Here is a 22500-nt window from a genome sequence, read left to right on the forward strand (position 1 = left end):
GAAACTGTCCTCAGACTGAACAACAGTAACGCATTTGGCTGCAATGCATCATGGGAGAAAAGCTTTTCGGATCTGTGCTGGCTGATCACGTACTTCTGGCTTTAGTCATGAACTCAGAGACTTTTAAGCTGCAGCTAAACTTCCTTTCACTCTGAATCCTTCAACACAAACATGGAGACGTTTTCTGTAACTTCATGACCAAAAGGAGATGAGTTGAAATATCACAAGTTTATTTTAGTAATTTCATCCAAAACTAAACAAATATTATTTTAGAATATGACATTCTATATTAAATATCACCCCTGTATGATATTTAAAATATTTTATTTCTGTAACCTTAGATGATCCCATCTAAGGTTAACAGCTAATAGCAAACAAAATTCAGCTTCTCAACATAATAAAATAATCCATAAAAATGGATAAAAACATTTTAATAAACATTTAATGTTATTTTGTGCTATACTATGCTATGCTACATCGTGTAATGCTATGCAAAGTTATGCTATGTTGCGCTGTCTAATGCTACAGTCTGAGCCATGCATCATAGGTAAGTCTTGTACTACACTTTTTTCTTCCAGTCAATTTTGTTATTATACATGAAAACAAGTCAAGTCAACTAAAGCAAGTATAGCATATTTCAAAAAGCAAAAATCAGTTTGAAGGACAAATAAAATTATTTTTCCCTAGTGCACTGAAAAACAAGAATGCAACTCCAACGTTAAAAAATAATTAATCTGAATGAAGCTTGTCAAACTTAAGTTCATTAATTGTGGAAGACAATAACAATGATACAAAAATATATTTCACCTGTTCCCTTGTGAACAGGTGTGAGACCTGGACAGAAAAAGGAGAGAAATAAAAACAGACATGAGAATATAGAAAACAATTTGAGAATAAAGTGCAGCAAAAGAATAGTTTAAAAAGAACAATGTTGTAAAGAACAGTGAGTCAAATATAATATTAGAGACTTTCAGAAAACTGAGTTAATGCTGCTGCAGGGGAAAACCTTATTATTATTATTATTATATTATTATTATTATTATTATTATCATTATTATTATTATCATCATTATCATCATTCCAATGCTTCTTGATGTAAAAGGCATAATAATGACTCTAATCTTAGAAAGCTCATGCTTGCTCAATGTAATGAAAGGTTCAGTTCTCACCTCTAGTGGCAGCTTTTCTCTAAAATATGCAGAAACATTTGTTTTAAATATATAACGCATGAAGAAAACACTTCTGGTAAACTTGTTTTCTTGCTGCTCCCAACATCCAACTCCTTCACAGATCTGCGAACAGACGGCTCAGAAAAACACAAAGTCTGACCAGGTTTTAGAGCAAACGTCTTGGCTCCCTCGAAATAAAACACAAATAATCACTTTTTAGCTTTAAGTCAATAAGTCCTTTATTAATTTAGAAGTACTGCTTCACTGGCAGATGTGTCCGTATCAGTAACATAATGTGCTTTTTAAATGAACATTGATAATTTTTGGATTTAAACTAAGCGTGTACATTTTGCTGAAAAGTTACTTTTCTAATTCAGGTGCTGAGATATTTTCAGCAGAAACTAGATAAAAACTACATGCTGGGGTTTTGTGTTTTTGCAGTGCAGCTCTTTAAAGTAGCCAGACGGGATCAGGAGAAGCAGATTTGTTGCATGTGCAAACTTGGCCGCTGTGTTTTTGCAAGAGCTGAGCCAACCTGCGGTGCAAATGTAACCACTGGGTCTTCACCAAGTTTCATTTCATAATCCCAGCATTGAGCAAAGTATTGAATCATCATCACAATTTTGTCCTGAAGCCCGTTGGAGATATTTCGACATTTCTGTTTGGCTTTTAATTCAAAATAAACAAAATAACTTTGATCTTTCCAATTGCCTAACCAGGGATGACCTCTGACCTCTGGAAACCTAACAGCTGCTTGTCCTCCGAACAGGAAACCTCACTCTGGGAAAAACACAGAAAGCTCTCTGAAACTCGGGGTTCCACGCGTGATGAGGCACGTGGACCTCATGAATAGGCACGTGTGAAGTTTAAGGGATCGGGGTCATTTTTGTTTCCCCACCTGATATTTAAAGAGACAGCAGCGCTAACATACAGAAGCTAACTGCTAACTGACAATGCATGACGCTGGACAAACAGCCTGCTCTGAGCACATGTTCTCATGAACTGACGCTGACGTTTGAACTGGCTGAGTTCTACGTCACACAATGATCCACGATGCGTTCACGGTCATCGGAACATTTCAAAACCAGAATGTGAAAGTTTGACCCTCTAAACGGGCTCATTCAGGTCACAAAATATATATGCATTTTGCATTTAAGATAAAAACACATTGGTCTCTAAATATGTTTTATCCAAAACTCCTCAAGTGGGATAAGCTTCACCCTGTTCAGATTTACTAATGCTGAGGTTTCCTTTTTCAGCAATGAAATGTTTATTGCAATTGAATTGAATTATTTAACATCGTTTTATGTATGATTAATATTGTTTACATAGACGTACATTTAAAATATCCCTCAAGGATCATAGGATCTACAAAAATGTTTTTTTAAATTGAAATATGACAGAGAAATTAGGGCCACATGACAAAGTGTAATTCATTCTTGTGATTGTAAAATTACAAGAATAAGGTCGTACAATATTACAAAATAAAGGCAAAATATTATGACTTTAATTGTTATATTTTCACCTTATTCTCAAAATACTGCAGTTTTTATCCTCATTAAAATCATAATATAAAACGACAATGAAAAAAAATCTGTCTCCTAAGAATAACAATTGCTTCTGTGAAAAATATATATTTGTCATAAAATGTGGGCTTTGTATATAAAACAATATAAAGACAACTACCAGTTATTTATGATTTTAATGATAAATATAATATTTTGAAAATAAGTTTTAATATTATGAATTTATTCTCATATTATTTTGCCTTTATTCTAATAATATTATAACTTTATTGTTTTATTTCCTCTTAAGAGAAACCGCTATATTTCATCACAGTGGTGGAAGTGGGTTCCCAAAGGTTTTTGTTTCAGACAGCACCTGAATGCACCATCCCGACCTGAGCCCAGAACGCGCTCCCGACGTTTACGTGGGTACGCCTCCTCTCCTAAACTACACCGTACGTGCGCGCACCCGTCTGTCGCGTGGTGGGGATCATCCATATTGCTGCTAGTGGAGCTGAAAAGGTTGTAATCCTGAGGGGCCGTCGGGCGCGTTTCTTCACGGTTTCCCCGTGTTTTTTCTCGGTGCAGACCGCTCCGCATCCCGGGCCGAAGCGCCTTGGCTCTCGGAGCGACAGAGGAGCGGCAGGCCCCGCGGAGCAACTTCACACTTCCCCGAACCTGAAGGAGGATTCGGGCGAGTACAGAGAGAGAGGAGGGGGAAGGAAGGGGCCGTTAAGTCCTGAGAAGGGGAGACAGAAAGACGGCGGAGGGGAAATGGCCACTCAGGTGGAGGCCCTCCACCCGGCAACCCGCTCGCCCAGGCGGAGGAGCACGGGAAAGTGACCCGCGGCGAGCCGGTAGAAGTGGCAGAGGAGAGGAAGAGGAGGAGCAACAGCGGGCCAAGCGGCAGCGAGGTGCCGCCGACAGCAGGGCCGAGATGGGAGGGACCTCCGGCGGTGAGGAGCAGCGGGCGGCGGAGCTCCTGGACGACGGCTGTGACAGCGAGGACAGGCCGGGGAGGAAGGGGTTAAAGGCAGCAAGGAGTTTACGGACGCTCCCCCGCCCAAGGTGAACCCGTGGACCAGGAAAATGAACGCGGTGACCGTGGTCAGCGTGAACGGACAGCCCCACTCCGGTAGGTACCGCTCCGGCCCGGTGCCCGGCTCCGGCTGCGCTAGCGTTTAGAAAGCGGGGAGCTGTCAGGCTGGTTATATTTGGAGCCAGCCTCCTCCTGTGGTGCGGGCTATTCCTGGGTCGCTGCTCCCACTGGGCACACCCTTTAAAACACTTAAAGTCCGGTCCGGTCCGGTCCGGTCAGCAGAGGGTTCTGTTTGAGTTCTGCGAGATTTACGCTCGTCTTCACATCTCAGACCTGTAATTTAGTGGTTTGGCTCTAAAACTGTCTTTTTGTCGTCTTGTGTCGTTAGAAAAAGCGGCTTCACTTTGATCCATAATTATAAAAACATTTATTTTTAGCTGTCCTTTTTGCAGTGTCATCACTGCAGTCTGGTTGCAAACTTTCTTCCACGCCATGTTTTGCAGTGTGATCAGACGCATTCTGTGGACTTGTCAAACATTTTAAAGCAGTTTTTGTTTCCATGTTTGTGTTCGGGGCGGCCAGCCACGCCGAGCATGATGCCGGTGTCTGCATCCGAACAGCGGAATAAAAGCCGGGTTGTGGCTGCCTGTGAGCAGCTTAGCCGGGGCTAACAATAGCGCACACTCCCTTTGCCTAGTCGGTCTGCCGAGCCAGTCCCGTTAGCCCGGCTCTGCCGTGGTTACTGCCCACGTCCACTCGGATTCTCCATCGAGAAACTTTGGCCACCGTGAAAGCGTCTGCTCGTTAAATCGCTAAAAGGAACAGGTTTGTTATGAGACGTCACGTGTTCTCTCCACGTGTTCCCCGAGAGAAAAAGCATGGCGGGTAGCAAGCTAGCTGGCTAGGTTAGCAGCCTGTCTGCGGTGGTTTTGCGGATAAATGTCAGCCCAGGGCGGCTTGGTGTCCAGGCCCGGGTGACTGGCCACCGGGGAGCCGGTTGTCCTGTATTGTGTTTGCTGTCAGCCAGGAAAGCTTCTGCAGGACTGTTCGCCCGAGCTAGCCCGAGCTAGCTGCTGTTAGCACGTAGCTCTGAAAGCTAATCATCGCTGCAGGTTCTAACAGCTGATAGGATGAAAATGAAGAATACTACTGGATTTAAAAATGTGAAGCGTTTTCACTCCTGCAGATTGACCCTAATTTTGGTGTGATGTTTTGGCTCAGGATAAATTTAATCAGTAAATCTAAAGAGCAGTTTCGGAAGGGGATTCAGAAGGCTCTTATCCCAAACCAATGGGTCTTATGGAATAAGAGACAAGTAATTGCCCCTTTGTGCTTTGGGGGCAACAAACGCCGTCATGTCTTTGTGGTGAGAATTTAAGGCTCACTTTCCTGTTTTTAAATTGATTTAATTCAGCCATATTGAGAGTTTTGATTTAAAAACTGCCTGTAAAATGTCCTGCTGAAGCATCTCGATTGGATTAAGGTCTGAACTTTGACTAGGCCACTCCAAAGGTTTTATCTATTATTATAAATTTCAATTGCAGGCAGCTGGTTGTTGCCTCGCAGGGTTGTCTGATCCTGGCTCTGATCCAGTCTGCGGGCTTTGTGTGAACCCACTGCTGGTTTGGTTGCCCTGCTGCTGAACGTGTTTATCAGTGCTTTTAGGAGCTTTGGGGCCGCAGCACGCATCCAGGATCAGAATCGACCCACTGTCTCGCCGTCAGCACCAAGGAGCTTCAGAGTTTCCAGTGGAAATGCAGACGGTCGCTCGGCTTCCCAGAGGTTTAGTTTTCTACCAGTAAATCTGTTGTAAGGCCTCAGTCTGGACCAGGAAACAAAACGGGACGCTACCTGCAGAGGGGAACTCGCATTAACTCCCGTTTTAATTAACATTCCTGTAATCACCAAAATCATTTTCTTAAATGAGTTTATAGCAGATTTACTGCAACCTCGCCTGCACAAACTGCTTCATAGTTAAATTATAAGACAAGAAATAAAGTTTAGTTTGATTAAAAATAATAAATTGGATTAAAGCGGATTAAACAGAGCTGGTGTGAATCCACCAAAAATGTCCTTAAAATTTTGATAAATTTTGATTTTTATTAATATGTGTATATATTTAAGGTTCTGCTAGCTCTTTGTTGTATTGCTTGATTAAAAAAAAATCCACACCCTTTCAGTTTATTTTAAATTTATCTAAATATTTATATGCATGTTAGAAAATGGATCAAAAGGAAAAATGTTTTTAAATAAGGCGCCATAACATTTCCACATGGCTGTATAACGCAACACCAACTGAATGCACACACTCTGTGAAAAATGTCATGGAAGATAACATGTGCAGCGTCTGCAGGGCTGAGTTTACCAGCAGGAGTGAAGCGGGGCCGACAAACACGACTTCTGTTTGAGGTGGCGTGAATGCTGAGTTTTCAGATTTTTACTGATATTTTTTAATTTTTTTGTTATTGTGGAACAAACAGTGGAGAAAATAGTGAAAAATTACATTTATGGTATGTTTTTAGTTTTTCTTTAAAATTAAAGTTTAGATAAAACATCAAAGTGTGTCATAATAATTTTTAAGATAAGTCACAAACGTGTGATGATGACTCCTGATACTGTACATATTTAGAATTAATTCATTCATTGGGTCTTACATTTATGCTTTGAATAAAATATCTGTGCCTTTTAATAGTAAAAATAATGTGTTAACATAAATTCAAATTGAAATGAACAGTTTGATAAATGTTTATGATAAACGGTACGATAAATGGCTAATGTTTCGATGCAGAAACGATCATTCGCAGTCGTGAGGCAGAGGTCATCAGTCATTACAAAATTCTGGCCTGAATTTGTAAATTTCCTGTAAATATGAAATGTTAGCATGAAACCCGTTAGCTTCCGCTCATCGACTGACCGTCCCTCAGCCGGCCCGCTCTCCCTATGTTTATCAGCCTCAGGGCTGAGTCTGGGTGCACAGATAGCGGAGCGACCCGGCCGGCGCTGGGTGGAGTCCAACAGTCCAGCATCAGAACTGAGCAAACCGATATCGGGTCGTTTGGTTTGTCTGACTATTGAGTTTTAGGTTTGCTAAGCTGTTTGTCCAGCATTTTAAAGAAATGTTTTATTTTTCTTTCTTTAAAGGCTCCCTGTCTCTCCAGTTTAATTTCATGTAGGTTTTATTATTTTCAAGGTTTCTGCTGCCTCTCTGCCTGCAGATTGCGTTCTGGGATCCGGTCCCAGCCGGTCCCAGCCGGTGCAGCGTCTCGCCTCGGTGTCCGCTGTCAGCCCGGGTCGGTCGGACCCCGGGTCGGTTACCGGCACCCTGCGGTGATGTCATCGCTCTGCTCATGTGACGTTCAGCTGCAGGCGGTCTGAACAGATCTGATGATGTTTTGTTCATGGAGTTAAAGTTTGTCCTTCCTGAAAGGTTTTACTGACCTAAAGCTGGAAATGTTTTGTTTTATTCAAAGCTGTGAAACATAAATCTGTCATTTTACTGAATATTTAAAGCTTGATGAGAAACTAAGGAGATGTTTGTCCTGCTTCCTTTCCTGACAAGCAGCTTGCTCCTTATTGCATTCCAAGCAATCCTTTGTGCAACATGAACATTTCACACGTGACGAAAGACTGGAAAACCAGAAATCGCTTTATTCCCGGTTCAGTCAAAATAAACGACCCTGTTTCCAGAGCTGGGTGGGTTTTTCATACCTGAGCCCATTTATTTTCCTCTCTCACTTTTTCCATGAAAACATTTAAAACATTTATTTTGAGAAAGTGGAATTTATTTAGTCATCCCATCTGAGGTAAAAGCTGCAAATTTTACTTTAAAAACAATTTTATCAGAAAAAATGTCTTAAAATTACAAGACCGTTGATTGCAATGAGAAACTGCTGTTATTTCTGAGGCCTGATGTGCCAGATCAGCTGGATATTTCTATGAAATGCATCTCAGTTCTGCTACTGCAGAAATGAGCTTTAAACATCATCAGCGTTAGATTAAGTTCTCTTTAACGGTACAAGCTCCCTGTAGTTTTATATTTCTATTGTGCTACTTTATTTTCCTGATATTATGATGGTATTCCCATTATTAAAAAATAATCTTAGCCTGACGCCATATTTTCCATCAGACTTGAACCGAATACATAAGCAAGATGGCTGCCTCTGGCGCGATGACATCACTCTGAACTATGGAACAAACACAGATTTTCCAAGAATTTCCAAAAACTAAAATTATTTTAAGTGTAACATTTCAGGTTATCTATGCGTTTTGGATCTGGACCGTTAGAGACACATAGAGACGGTTTGAAAGTCATCCAGCAACAACACAGCAATGAATGAATTAATGAATCTATTATTAACTCTGTATTTTTGCATTTACACTAGACGGATGAGAATTTCAGCCTGTCAGTTTTAATTTTCTAACTAGCTCTATATTTAAACTTTATTATATTTCTGGAAGATTATTCATCAGGTTTGGGAAATCTATTCAACTCACTGCATATTTTATAGTTATATTATTTTACAGATTTATCCAGGTATTGCATTTCTTGCATTAATATCTAGCCAGATGTCTAAGCAGCAGATGTTTGATTCACTCATCAGTTTTGATTTTTGTGGAAAATGATAAATATTAAATCTATTTTATTATTTGAAAGATGCAAATTTATTTCCAGCTGCAGCAGAGACAAAGTTTACAATGGAGACAAACTTACTCCATTTACTTCAAGAATAGAGAATTAAACCAAGTCAAATTTACATTTTTCATGTTAAATTTGTAGTAAATAAATGATTTTAACAGCCAGAGTGTTTATGGCTGCAGAGCCGACGTGGCACAGTTTATTTATAGAGCAGCGGGATTTACTGCAGCGTTTTAAGCACCATGGGAATTTCCTTTCTACTTACAGAGGTGTGTGTGTGTGTGTGTGTGTGTGTGTGTGTGTGGTGTGTGTGTGTGTGTGTGTTGTGTGTGTGTGGTGTGTGTGTGTGTGTGTTGTGTGTGTGTGTGTGTGTGTGTGTGTGAAGGTTTTGTGAGGGAAGACAGAAACTAAAGTTAAACTGCAGCTTCTGCTGGATTAGCTGGAGAGTTTACAGAGGAAACGGTTCATGTTTCTTGAATTCAGAGGATTTGAAAACTGATGAGAATAAAAATGGAGATGCTGATGATGGTTCGCTCCACAGGACTGAGTTTCTGCAGGAAGACACTCAAAGCAGCAATTTCATAAAATCCTGTATGTGAGAATAGCTTCACAAATCACATCACCACACACATTTATTTATTTCAAGCAGAAGAAATGCCGGTTTATTATATTTCTAGATCTGCTACCAAGGATTATGTGAGTAGTCAGATTATAAGATGGGCTCGTTCTGCAGATTTTTCAGTTGATCAATTTTGTGAAGATTGGAAATGCATGAAAACTTGGAATGATGTGGAGGTTAAGCACAAGCCACAGATGGAGGCAGATGTTGCAGGTTCGAATCCCGGGGCCTTTGCCACGTCTCCCTCATTACTGTCTTTCCTGTTAAACAAAGGCCACTAGAGGCAATAAAACTAACAAAAAAAATCCATTAAAAGATGCAAATAATTCAGTCCCTTTTTTTAAATGAGAAAATCCACCTGGCTGACAGGTTAATTATTTGATTTAGCGATTAATAGTGACAGAAAAGGTAACTAATTAGAGATTTTCTTTGCAGAATTTGAACCAAATCTTTGAGGAATTTTTAGAGCAACATTTAAAAAAAATTTTTTTTGAATGTCAAGTGGAAAATATTTATATTTCTGACACCATTTTGGATTAATTGCTGCTCAAAGTTCTTTTAACAAATTGTCTTTTGAGTTTAAACATTCCAGTTATTCATTGATTACATTAATATTTGACCATTATTTCATTAATCGATTACTTCACCCCTAAATATTGTCTGAATTTTTCAATTCTTTAAATGGGATTCATTTATTGGTGCAATATAAAACATTAGATTGAGAACACAACTGAATATTTTGGTTAAAAATTGATGTATTTATATATTTATGGAGAAATACTGGGATCGATCGCTCTGTCTGAATTTATTTTGTTACATCTCCGCAACAGTCTGCTGCTGTAAATATGACAGAAATGATTTCTTTGCTGTTTTTCTGTTTTGCTCAGTCCGAAGTTTCTTACATACTCACCTGGTTGTCATTTGGTTATTTTCAAAGAAACTTATCAGAGCTTTTGTACATTCGGCAGCCAGCAGGTTTTCTGGCGCGTCGGCAGCAGGTTTGCAGCAGGTTTGCAGCAGGTTTGCAGCAGGTTTGCAGCAGGTTTTCCGGTGCGTGGAGGTTGGAGCTGCTGACTTTCTGGCCTCTCCGTTGATCTTTGGCTCGTCATCTGATCGGATAAAGACGAACACTGAGCATCGTGTTGCCGATGCCACGGTGGACGACTCAGCTGATGTTGCCACGTGGCTCCACAAACCTGCTGGTGATCCTGCATCAACAGCTGATTGTCCATTTGTTGCGACGGCTGTTGGACTGTAAAATGTTGTTACCTCTCAGTTCCAGTCGCAGGAAGAGTTTTTTAATGCAGCTGGAGTTTTTAGTAACTGGAAACTATCTGCATCACAGCCTGGATTATGACTTTATTTCTCTGACATAAAACATTTGATGTAGGGCTGAAACGATTATTCAGGTTAATCAATAATGAAGGTCATTGTCAACTAATTCACCCTGGTTACTTGTCAATTAGTTGTTAACTTGAGTGTGCAAGTTAAAAGGCTATTTGCTAAAATGTAAATAAAATAAGGGAACTTTTAATTTGTGTAAAAGAAAAATCTTACGTGGTTAAATGAGAAGCTGCAGAATGTGAAAATTTTTGGTCCAATTCTATTAAGTTAATTTAGTTGCAACAACAGAGCAACTCCTTAGTGAACTCCTGAAAATTAAACTTACACATTATTTCATTTTACCTGAAAAAAATTAAAGGGCATCAAAAGGAGAATATTATATTATTTAGAAAGTCTGCCTTCCCTGTTTGAGAAAACGAAATGAAGCGACTGCAAGTTTCCAACATTAGGAGTTGTTAGAATAATTATGTTTTGTTATCATTCTTACATTTGCAGTTTTAATAGATTTGGTATTCACATCCCTGAGAAAAGGAACTTGTTAGACCTTGAAGCTGCAGCCACTTCTTCCATCCATCCATCTTCTGCTGCTTATCCGGTCGGGTTGCAGGGGTAGCAGCCTAAGAACTGAGGCCAGACTTCCCTCTCCCCCTACTTCCTCCAGCTCCTCCGGGGGAATCCCACGGCGTTCCCAAGCCAGCCGAGAGACGTAGTCCCTCCAACGTGTCCTGGGTCTCCTCCCGGTGGGACCTGAACTCCTCACAGGGAGCCTCCATCCTGACCAGATGCTTGAGCCTCAGCTGGGTCCTCTCCATGTGGAGGAGCAGCAGCTCTACTCTGAGTCCCTCCCGGTGGATGACTGCGCTTCTCTCTCAGGGAGCCCAGCCACCCTACGGAAAAAACCCATTTCGGCCGCTTGTATCCGCGATCTCGTTCTTTCAGCCATGACCCAAAGCTCATGACCAGAGATGAGGGTAGGGACGTAGATCGACCGGTAAATCGAGAGCTTCTCTTTTTGACTCAGCTCTCTCTTCACCCCGACGGACCGGTACAGCGCCGCTTCACGGCGGACGCTGCGCCAATCCGCCTGTCGATCTCCCGCTCCCTTCTTCCCTCATTCGTGAACAAGATCCAGAGATACTTGAACTGCTCCACTTGGGGCAGGAGAAGCACTCTACCCTTTTCCGGCTCAAGACCACGGCCTCGGATTTGGAGGCACTGATCCTCATCTCGGCTGCTTATCTTGGGATATTCCTTGAACTGCCTCCCTCCACATTCCTTTCCTGCCATGCTTTGTAATAAAGGACCAGTTCTGATGCAGAGAGTCAGAACGCCTGGAGTCACCTGGAGACACCTGGAGTCACCTGGAGACACCTGGAGGTCTGCTGTGCCTTCTCCTTTTGCAAAAGACTTGCTTGAAAACTCAAACGTTGTCTGTGGTTCTCTTTTTATGTAGATTGAGAAAATACTTATCAGGAGAAATGGAGTAATTCCCCTTTACTCCATTTCTCTATGCTGAGCCCTTTAGAGTTCAAAGGTCAAGCAAATGTTGCAGCTAATGTGACTAGCCTGCAGAAACGTTCATTGCTGCAGCAGAGGCAGAAAACGTTCCCTGAGTTCGGTCCGTCTGGAGGCGGATTCAACCGGATGAGGACAGATTCTGTCTGCTTGAACCAAAACAGACAACATTCATCTGGGAGAACCCGCCCAGTCGTTAACAACTCACCACTGTAATGACTGGATTTGTGAAATTCATTCAAATTTCACATTTTGGATGTTTTTAAACTTTTATTTGTCTCGGCTGTGTTAAGGAAATCAGTAAGTCTTACCTAAGGTGAAACACTGAGTCAATCAAGACGAATCAAAATGCATTTTGATTATTATTTTATTGAGAAATTAAGCAAAGAAAATAGCAATGGCTGCCCTGACGAGTCCAGGAAGTGAAGAAAAGATGAAGGTACATCACTTTTAATATCCACCAGGCGTCTTACAGAGATGGGAGCAAAAGGGAGAATCCCAGCAGTTTCCCTTCACAGCTCTGGAGTTTGACCTGCAGACTGTGACCCTGCACGGTTCAAACCAAGTCAGAAATACCCTTTATTATGCGTTTCCAGTGAGATGCCTCCAACATGCTTTATAGCTAAAACTGATTGATTGATTGAAATAAAACAAAGTCTGACATAACAGACAGGCTTCAAAACAGAACAAACAAACAAACAAAAAACTGACTTTTCAGCAATAAGTTCATGTTTTTTGGTGTCTGGAAAAAAGTCGTTTCAAAAACCTTCAGAGTGTAACATCTCAACTGGGCTGTTGCCGAGCAACTGCAGCCCGTTGCCAGCAACCCAAGCTGTACTTGATGTTCAGCTGGTTTTCCTCGGTACAATGGCTGCTGGAAAACAGTGTAGTTGTTGCTGCATTCTGGTTGGCTGTGGAGGAGGCTCCACTAATGCTTTTCGAAGATGTACGGTTGTATAATTGTGCATCTTTTCTGTGAGTGTAAATGTTGAGTTGGGGCGTGGCCAGCAGCTTGTTTGGATTTAAAGCGACAGAGACCCTAAACAGCTCAGACTGAAATCTGATGATTTGAGAATGATTTGGTGTAAAACTTATGGACATGTTTTGAATAGGCCGATGCGAACCTGTTGCAGGAAGCAGACTGAATCACCTTTGAGCTTCTAACAAAAGAAAAACTGTGAGGTTTTTAAATAAATGTGTGTTTGGTGACTGATTCATATTTTCTTTCTTTTGTGTTTGAATTGTATTTTGGGAAGCAGAAATCCTGTGAACCCCGTTTTAATGTCGGCCATCTTTCTTTGTTTCCCAGCAGAGTCGAGCGGCCCGGCCAAAGTGGTGAGAGCGGGGAATCCACCCAAAGCCAGGAGAGGAGGAAAGGTAACGTCCTCAGCATTTAGAGCTCTGCTCCCCTTAAGACAGGAAAAATAACCGCTGAGACTCAGCCACTCAGGGATGGAGCTGCAGCTCGTCTGGCTGTCTGACCTCTGACCCTGCAGCCCACAGTCTGACCGCCATCAGGCTCGGGAAACGGCCTGGAAACCTCAGGAAGCCAGAGCCAGTCGGTTCCAGGAAGTAAACGATATGTGCTGCTCTACTTCCTGTTCAAATATCTGAATGCTGTCACTTCCTTCCTTCATTGTTACCCCGAAATTGATAAATTTCAATTCATTTAATTCTTCCACCAATTAACTCTTTGGGTTTCCATAGTTACGAGTGATGTCATCACACCCAGAGCCGCCATTTTGTTGTACAGTCTCTGTTTACTTGGACTTTGAATTCAGATCAGCTCTGATGGAACACAATACAAGTTGGATATAATGTAGGATTAGACCAATGTTTTTATGTTTTCACCAGAGTTAAAATATTAGGAGAATGAAGGAGTAATTTTACGAAAATGATTTTCATTTTGTAATATTTAGATATTTTTCTGGTAAAATTGCATTTTTATTCTAATATTCTACGTTCTCAAATTAGAACTAAATGAATCTCAAAATCCACTTTTAAAATGTTTTATGTTGTTTTTATTTGTGTTTTATTGTAGATTTGTAAAGTTGGTCATATTTAAAATATATCTCTTGTTTTTGTTTCAGGTTGGAGATTTTGGCGACACCAACAGCTGGCCGACTCCGGGAGAGATCGCAACTAAAGACATGCAGGTAAGGCTTACTGGGGGCGAAGGGGCGGGGCTAGAGAGTGGGCGGGGCCTATAGACCCCCTGCTGACACTCAGCTGTACCACGGTTAGTGGTTGTTGAAGTTTCTGGTTTCTTGACACAAACTCGACTCGGCGGCCCTCTGATTGGCCGGCGGTGGCCGACCTCTGATTTATAGCTAAATTGATTGATTGATTGATTGATTGATTGGTTGAAATAAACCAAAATCTGACATAACAGCTGCTTCAAAACAGAACAAACTCTTAAAAAAACCTGACTTCTCAGCAATAAGTTCATGCTTTTTGGTGTCTGGAAAAAAGTCGTTTCAAAAACCTTCAGAATATGACATCATAAACTGGGCTGTTGCCGAGCAACCACAGCCCGTCGCCTAGGAACCCAAGCTATGCTCCAGTGGTTGGTCGGCTGGTTTTCCTCTGTACAATGGCTGCTGGAAAACAGAAGAGTTTAGTTGTTGCTGCATTCTGGTTGGCTGTTCAGGAGCCTCCACTATTGCTTTTCAAAGGCGTAGGGTTGTATAATTGTGCATCTGTTTGCAGCCGGCGGCCCCCTGTGATTGGTCCGCGGCTCGTTCTGCAGTCAGATGTGAGCGGGTCAGATACAGATTTTAAAGAAAAGTTCAAATGTGAACCGTATAGAAATAATTTTTCATGTTATGATTCGACCTGCTGCCAGTCAGAGCCCTGCAGTTCAAACATAAATCATGTGTTTCATTAACAAATTGTCTAATTGTTTGGTAAATAAAGGCAGCTGGTGAGGGTGAAGCCTTGCTTGGCTTCTTGCTTTAGCATTCCCTGCAAAAACACACAATCCACCAACTATTTCTGTCCCGTTTCTTCTGCAAATATCCTGAAATAAGATGAAACTAACTGAGGGGAGTAGCTTTTACTTTAGTAACTTTCTGGACAAAATGTATTTTCACTCCACTGAATCTTTTGTAAACTCAAACTGTCTCATTGCAAAAACGTGAATCTCTATTTAATTTATTTTCCTACCTGTGGTTTGTGTGATTACCTGGCTAACAGACGTTAGCTGCTGGGATTCTCCTCGCCATTTATTCCTCTCCTAGTTGTATTTACTTTGTGAACATGCGGCGCAGCGAGTAGCCGTGTTAACAGCTCTATTTTGGGCGGCGCTACCAGGCCACATCGTGTCGTCGTTCCCAGGAATATCCTCCAGGTCCGGTGGCAGAGCGGACCGTCGGAGGCAGGATGTCCTTCTAGGGCCGCCGTAGAGAACCGGCCGGTCTGAGCGCTGCTACTCGGTGTGGCGAGCCGTGGCGTCCGTCACGCTCACTGCCCGTAAATCTGAGCCGCCGCCGCGCTGGGAAAACACTCGGAGGTGTTCCTGCCGGTCTGGGATCATGGCTGACATTTTCTGTACATTTAAACATTTTCTCAGGATGTTTCAATAAAATAATCAAGATCTGTTTTTAGTTCTTTATTCAAACAAGTAAAATTTATTGGAGAATATTTCAGCTTCAACTAGTTATGAAAAGGAGCAACAAACATCAGATGAACATGTTGATCAATGTTTAATTCATTGTTAATTAGCTCCAGCCAGCTGGGTATTAAGTCTGGATTTACTCAGCGTTTCGGCTGTTTTTCAGTTTTCTGGACGATTGCTCCAGATCTGCGGATCATAGAAGCTGAAAGCTTCATCTATGTGAAGACGCTGCTGCAGGAATCAAAGCCTGGATGAGTTTCTCTGATCTGAGACTTTAGTCTTCTGGTTCTGGAAATATTCTACAGCTGCTAGAAGGCTCACTTTGGAACACAAGGGTCAGAGGTCAGCCTGATCTCTGGTTTACAGCTGGAAGAACTGAAGCTGTGCTAACTCTCCATCTATAGGTCTAGATTGTTCCTCTATAGGTAAAAACATAATAAAATATTGTTTCTCTGGAGAGAAAATGTAAATATATTGAGTCCTCTGCCTGGACCTTTGACCTCTCCCATCCAGCGGAGCCACAAAAGCTAAGCATGCTAGCAGTCTAAACGAATTGCTACCATTCATCTTCACATTCAACCCACATAATTATTTTCCTTTGTTTAATCGGCTTTTTAATAGTTACAAGATTAAAATTCAGCAACAAATTCTAAAATCACATCTTGAATAATTAATTCTGGGAGTTTTATTGCTGCTGCCTTCAATTCATTTCTTCATGGAAAGGTTTCAGGTCATAAAATACGTTTAATAAATTTAGTGAAAGTGTTCAGTAAAATCCATGTACATTTACTTTAATAGTTCAGATGAACGTCGGTGTGAAAACTGTTTCAAACGTCCAGGCTTTTCTCCAGCCAATCAGTGGCAAGGAAAATGAATCCTGCTCCTGGATTGGATAATCTGCTAACACCGGCCAATAGCATTTCAGCTTCTAAAGATTAATTTAATTTAGAATATTTTAGATGAACTCTATTAAAATCCACAAATAAGCAAACTGTGAATAATTAGCAGTGAAATGATTTACGGAAACAATCTGAGTCTGACTGTAAACATAAAGTACATCATGAAAAATACATTTTATTAGTCATGATCAAAATTCAGTTTGAACTTTCTATTTATTCAGGGTGCATTTCTGACACTAGTTGAAATAAAAAAGGAAAAACAGAATAATATAAAGTGTTTAAATGATCAACTTTGTCACAGAACCACGTTATGATAAACAATAAAATTATTAGGATCCATCATCCTGTAATACAAGAACAGATTCTTAGAGATGAATGAATTTTAAATACTAGTGAACTTTTAATGTTGGAACTGGAAGGAAACGACTAATGAAATGAATTATAAAGTCTTTACACAGCACAAGAGAAACGATAAACGATATAAATGAATGATTTTGTTTTAATTTATTGACTGATGACCTTGCGTTGACCTCTGAGCAGCAGTGGTCAGTTTCTTGCCGAGTCACATAAAGAGGCGGCGCCCTGCTGAAGGTCTTTTTTATTTCTGCTCGTCGTTGTGGAGCAACAGGACTGACTCAGCAAAACGAGGCTCTGCTTTCAGTGACTCAGCAAAACAAGGCGCTGCTCTCCGTCGGCTTTTCTTTTCTGTTAAATTCAGAAAAGCCGAGTGGAAGCCACCGGTTCTGATTCAGTTTGTGGAAAGTTTAGGAAGCGTTTAGTTGTTTCATCTGGGGGATTTTAACCGTTACGCCGGCAGACGCTGCTCTGCTGCTGCAGACGCTGCTCTGCTGCTGCAGACGCTGCTCTGCTGCTGCAGACGCTGCTCTGCTGCTGCAGACGCTGCTCTGCTGCTGCAGACGCTGCTCTGCTGCTGCAGACGCTGCTCTGCTGCAGCAGACGCTGCTCTGCTGCAGCAGACGCTGCTCTGCTGCAGCAGACGCTGCTCTGCTGCAGACGCTGCTCTGCTGCAGCAGACGCTGCTCTGCTGCTGCAGACGCTGCTCTGCTGCTGCAGACGCTGCTCTGCTGCTGCAGACGCTGCTCTGCTGCAGCAGACGCTGCTCTGCTGCAGCAGACGCTGCTCTGCTGCAGCAGACGCTGCTCTGCTGCAGCAGACGCTGCTCTGCTGCTGCAGACGCTGCAGCTTGTGTGACTCTGACGTGGCGTTTTGGAGGAACCGTAACACCTCCAGGCCCCACGGCTCTAAGAGTGACACGCAGCTTGCTCTGTGTGTGTGTGTGTGTGTGTGTGTGTGTGTGTGTTGTGTGTGTGTGTGTGTGTGTGTGTGTGTGTGTGTGTGTGTGTGTGTGTGCAGGGGATCCTGTCTAAACTGCTCTTCCCTCCCTGTGTTCAGATGGAGGCAGTGGGACAGAGCTCGTCCGGCCCGCCGCCTCTCAGGCAGGTCAGAGACTCGTGGAGAATCGCTGTAAGTTCAGCTTCTTAACTCCCCATGAGGCCAGAAATGAAAAATCCTCCAGGCAGCAGAAGAAGCTGCTGCTTTCCTTGATTGTGCAACCCTTAACACACACGTTGAACTAACAGAGAAAAATCGATTCAGGGAACGTTGCTGTTGGCAGAGCACCGACCCAAAGAACCCGGCAGATAAAACCCGTTTCAGGCCAAAGGTTCACATGCAGGCTGTTTTAAATTATTCACTTGAAAAAGTTTGACTCCAGTTTTAGATTTTCACAGACCTGCTTCCTTTAGTGCCTCAGTAGGAGAAATGAAAGTGGCAGAAACTGGTTTGATTCTGTTGTTTTGATGAAATCCTTTTCTTTTGGAAACCTTAAAATCCAGATTTGAACGTTTCCAGCTGGTCAGACTTTAGTGTTTGTGATGCTTTAGAGGAAATCTGTTACAAAAAATTCACATTTTTCTCATTTTGTTCTATTTGAGTCTCAGCAGAACAAAAATATCCAGATGTTTTTGGGCAGTAAGTTCATGATTGTTGGTTATGGAAAAACGGCTGCTTAAAAAAGCAACTGCACTGCACTGCAACCCCAGCTGCTCTCCATGTTTGGTCAGCTGGTTTTTATGCTCTGTACAATGGCTGCTGGATCAAACAAGAGTTTAGTTGTTGACTTGTTGTGCAGGCTGTTGAAAAAAGATTCAAATTCAAATATATTTTTAGTTTTTCACTGTAAAACAAATGTGCTCTTTAAGGAAGAGAAGAAAAGATCATTTTATTTGAAAACAAAGATTATTTATATCTTTGTTCCCTCATATATTCATCAGTATGAAAAATATATTTAAAAACAGGTACAATTGTTTGTTTAAACATTTCAGATTCAGAAAGTGTCAACACATCTAAAGGTTGAATATTTAATCTTTTCTTGGCAGATTCAGCTTCATTTCAGGTTATCATGTAAATTATTAAAGGTCAAACAATTAAATCAAAAGGCCAAAATTGACACAACAATCTTAACCCGTACGCAAAAAAGAAGGTCAGTGATGATGTTTCCTCACTGGATTAAAAGTAGAAGTTGAGTTTGAAGTTTTGCTGTGATGCGAGTTTTTCCCTCCGGTTCTCGACTCGTTCTTGAATGCGGCGCATGAATCCGAGGCGTTCTGGGTCGAGTGTGCGGCTCGGCAGAGACTGCTGGTTTTGAATAAACGTTCATGCGTTGGTGTGTGCGAGAGGGAGCGGTCGCCATGTTTTGCTCTGCTGTACTCAAATGCTCTGAACTCATGCAAATCCTCTTCTGTCCATCTTTGATGAAACGTTTAATTCACTTTCAGCTCATTTAGCTCCATATTTGGTCCAAGTGGCACAGGAAGCTCGTATTTCCTTATTTAAAATAAAATATTTCTGTTTATTTTTCACCGACTGATTTTACCTGGAGTTGCTGCAGATTGTAAATCCTGTCTTTTAATGTTCAGTTTATTAAAATAATCTCCAGAAAATGCCAGTAAATTGGTAAATCCCTTCCTACTGCTGCTCTGCTCGGCGTGGCGTTTGAGCTGCTATGGACAGGAAGCTGGACGTTTAGAAACGATGAAACCAAATGATGAAAAGCAACGTTTTGGTTGGTTACGGTGGAGTTTCGTTCTGATCCCAAAGTTTAAACGTTTTTTCCACAGGATGTCGGCTGATTGTTTTTAGAAAATCCTTTTTCATCTGGTTTATCTGCGTTGTTGTAGTCGTTGCTTGGTTTGGATATTTGCATGTGAATGAGCGAAACAAGCTTTGAGTTTCTGCTCTTATTAACCTTAAGCTTCAGTTTGACTTGGGGAGTTTGAGAAGCTGCTGCATCGTTTGGCATCTCTGCTTTCAACACGTTTCACTTTTAAGCTTTGGATCCCAGATTCCAGCTGTTTGACACCAAGTACTAATTCTGCTGACGGTTTTTGTTTTTAAGGGTCCCAAAAGGTCGGCGGCTAAGAAGGAGTCAAAGGACAAGGGGAGAGCAACGAGGAGAGCAAGGAGAACCTGAAGGCCAAATCTGACGACTCGGGAGAGGAGAAGAACGGAGACGACGACCAGCAGAAAAACGGGCCAAAGAAAAAAGGTGAAAGACTTCAAATACACGACTCAAAAACGCTTCAAAATGTTAGCTGGAGCTCGCGGCTTCACAAAGTGGATCAGTTCTCGCTCTAGGAGAAGAAAAATCCATTAAAAGCTAAAACCCAAAGACACAAACCTCGCTGAAGTTTGGTGGTGGCGGCATCATTCTGTGGGGCTGCCACAGAATGATGAGGAGCAAACACGATGTCGACATGAACAGGGAAGTTACATTTGTTCTTCCAGATGAACAAAAACAAAGTTCTTCAGATTAATCGAATTTTTTGCTCTTTAAGATCTGATTTCTGGAATGAACTCTTTGGGTTTCCATAGTTCAGAGTGATGTCATCGCAGCAAGAAACGCCATCCTGTCTGACCAGTTTGTTTATTTTCCATTTATTAGGCCCAGATTCTGATCTTTAATCACAATATTAGGAGAACAAAGCAGACATTTTCTGAGAACCATAGAAAACCAGTTCTGCCAAAAACTACTGAGAATGTTGAGGGAGAAAACTGAAAAACATTCAAGAAAAATTTAAATGCAATTTTACCAAACTTCTGTAATTCTGACGTTCTGCAAATAAAAATATTTCAGATCAAAACAGGAGAAGTTTGAACTTAAACATTTTTCTTTTCATCTTTTTAATTTAACTTCCAGCAGCTCTCTGCTGCGCCCCGCTGGCCAGCTGAGGTACTGCAGGAGCATTCAGCAGATGTTGAGTTTTCCTGAAATCTGATCCAGAAACCGGTTCTCCTATTCGGAGAACCCGTTCTCAGAGTTTTTCAGAGTTTAGGATATTGGACAGAAAAGTGTGGTAAACCTGAACTTGAAGCTTAAATGATGAGTTCTTGATTAAGACTGAAGCAATTAATTGTATTCATTATGATTAATCAAATATTGAAAAAACTGTCAAAAAATGTTGTACTTAATAGTTAATTAGTGTTTAAAGACTGACAAAAAGACGACAGGATGATAAAACACTTGGAGCAGGAAGTCAGCTTAAACTGTTTAAACATCTTTTTTATATATACTTTATTTTTAATGATTTTTATACACGACAAAACATTACATCAACATTAAAGAAGACAATAACAAAAAAACCAACAAAAAAATCGCAACATGGACAATGAACGGCATTCGGGACGGAGGACAGCCGGGGGGGCGGGGGGCGGACAGAGGTCAGCCGGGGGGGGGGGGGGCGGACAGAGGTCAGCCGGGGAGGGGGGACGGAGGTCAGCCGGGGAGGGGGGGACAGAGGTCAGCCAGGGAGGGGGACGGAGGTCACTGAGGAGGAAGGGGGGACGGAGGTCAGCCGGGGGAGGGGGACGGAGGTCACTGAGGAAGGGGGGACAACGATACGTCGCATAAAAAGAAATGAACAGCTCTTGATGAACGGGTCACAGTAAGTGAAAAGTTACATGAAGAGACAAACAGGTAGGAATTTTTATCCAGAATCACCAAGTCCTGCTAAACCACACAGAACCAAGCCACAAATCCCACCTCCAAAAATAAAGGAATGTTTTTCAAGTTACTTTAGAGTTCTAGTATATTGACCCATTTTAACCATATTTTTGGATGTTGTTTTCCTGGAGTCTCATGGAGAAGGTGAGCGTTTCCATCTGCCGTATTTCTTCTACTGTGCCCGACCAGTCGCATAACGTCGGAGGACTCCCACTGAGCCATTTACTTGTTAGTGATTTCTTTCCGGCTATCAGTCATATTTTCAGAAGGTTCTTATCCTGAGTGTTGAGTTCATTTGGTAAATTACTTAAATCACTTGTCGGGTAATCCTGCTCAAAATAAACCCGCTGCTGGTTGAGGCGTATCTCTTTTTTCTTCCACGCGGTGCGAAGCACCAAGTCCCTGGTTCTGAACGCCAGGAAGGAGATGACCACGGAGCGGGGTTGGCGTTCTGCGGGGGTTTGGGACCCGGAGCCCGGTGGCAGCGTTGTATAGCTAAATGGGTATCCTGGAGGGAGAGCTCAGCCTTAATGAAACCGGCCATCAACTCCAACAAGTTGTCTCCCTCTTTGTCCTCCTGAATCCCACGGATGTTGTTTCTGACCAGCTTCTAAATCAGTCAGCTTGGCTTGAATTCTGTCTTGGTTGTTTATAGCTGAGTCAGCACTTCTTTCGCCGCCGCGGTCCACTCCTCCATTTCTGCCACACGTTTTAACGACTCCTCCAACCTTTCTTGGTTCTCTGTTATGTCCGACACAATTCCGTTTAGTTTTCCATTAATCTCTTCTTGGAAGCTTCTTAAATCTCTCTTCATGTCTGCGGAGAAGTCGTCCCGAAAGAGGCTCAGCTCTTCCTTCACGTCAGCCGGATAGCTGGGATCTCGTTGCGGGTAGCGCCCATGCTAGCCTGAAGCCCTTCCATGTGCTGGTCCGAAGCGCCTTCGTCAGATAGGCTTTTAAAACTTCTCTCGTCTGTTTCTTGAGTTTGCTTTGATTTACCGTTACTTTTTGATGCCTTTCCCCTCAGCGCCATAACCGGAAGCCGTTTAAACATCTTTTATCTCAACTAGAAACCTTTCTCTGTAGATCTGCTCCATCCAGAACTCCTCCGTAGTTTTAGCTTTACCTGGTTCAGA

At 42.0% G+C, this 22500-nt stretch overlaps 1 pseudogene; it reads left to right on the top strand.

The window, feature by feature from the left end:
* Positions 1-3126: 3126 nt before the first annotated feature.
* The window catches only part of LOC129355304 (la-related protein 1-like), a 37377-nt pseudogene continuing 18003 nt past the window's right edge, over positions 3127-22500 (top strand).

This window comes from Poeciliopsis prolifica, unplaced genomic scaffold (assembly GCF_027474105.1).
Source record: "Poeciliopsis prolifica strain line A6 unplaced genomic scaffold, Auburn_PproV2 SCAFFOLD129, whole genome shotgun sequence".
Classification (NCBI taxonomy): Eukaryota; Metazoa; Chordata; class Actinopteri; order Cyprinodontiformes; family Poeciliidae; genus Poeciliopsis; species Poeciliopsis prolifica.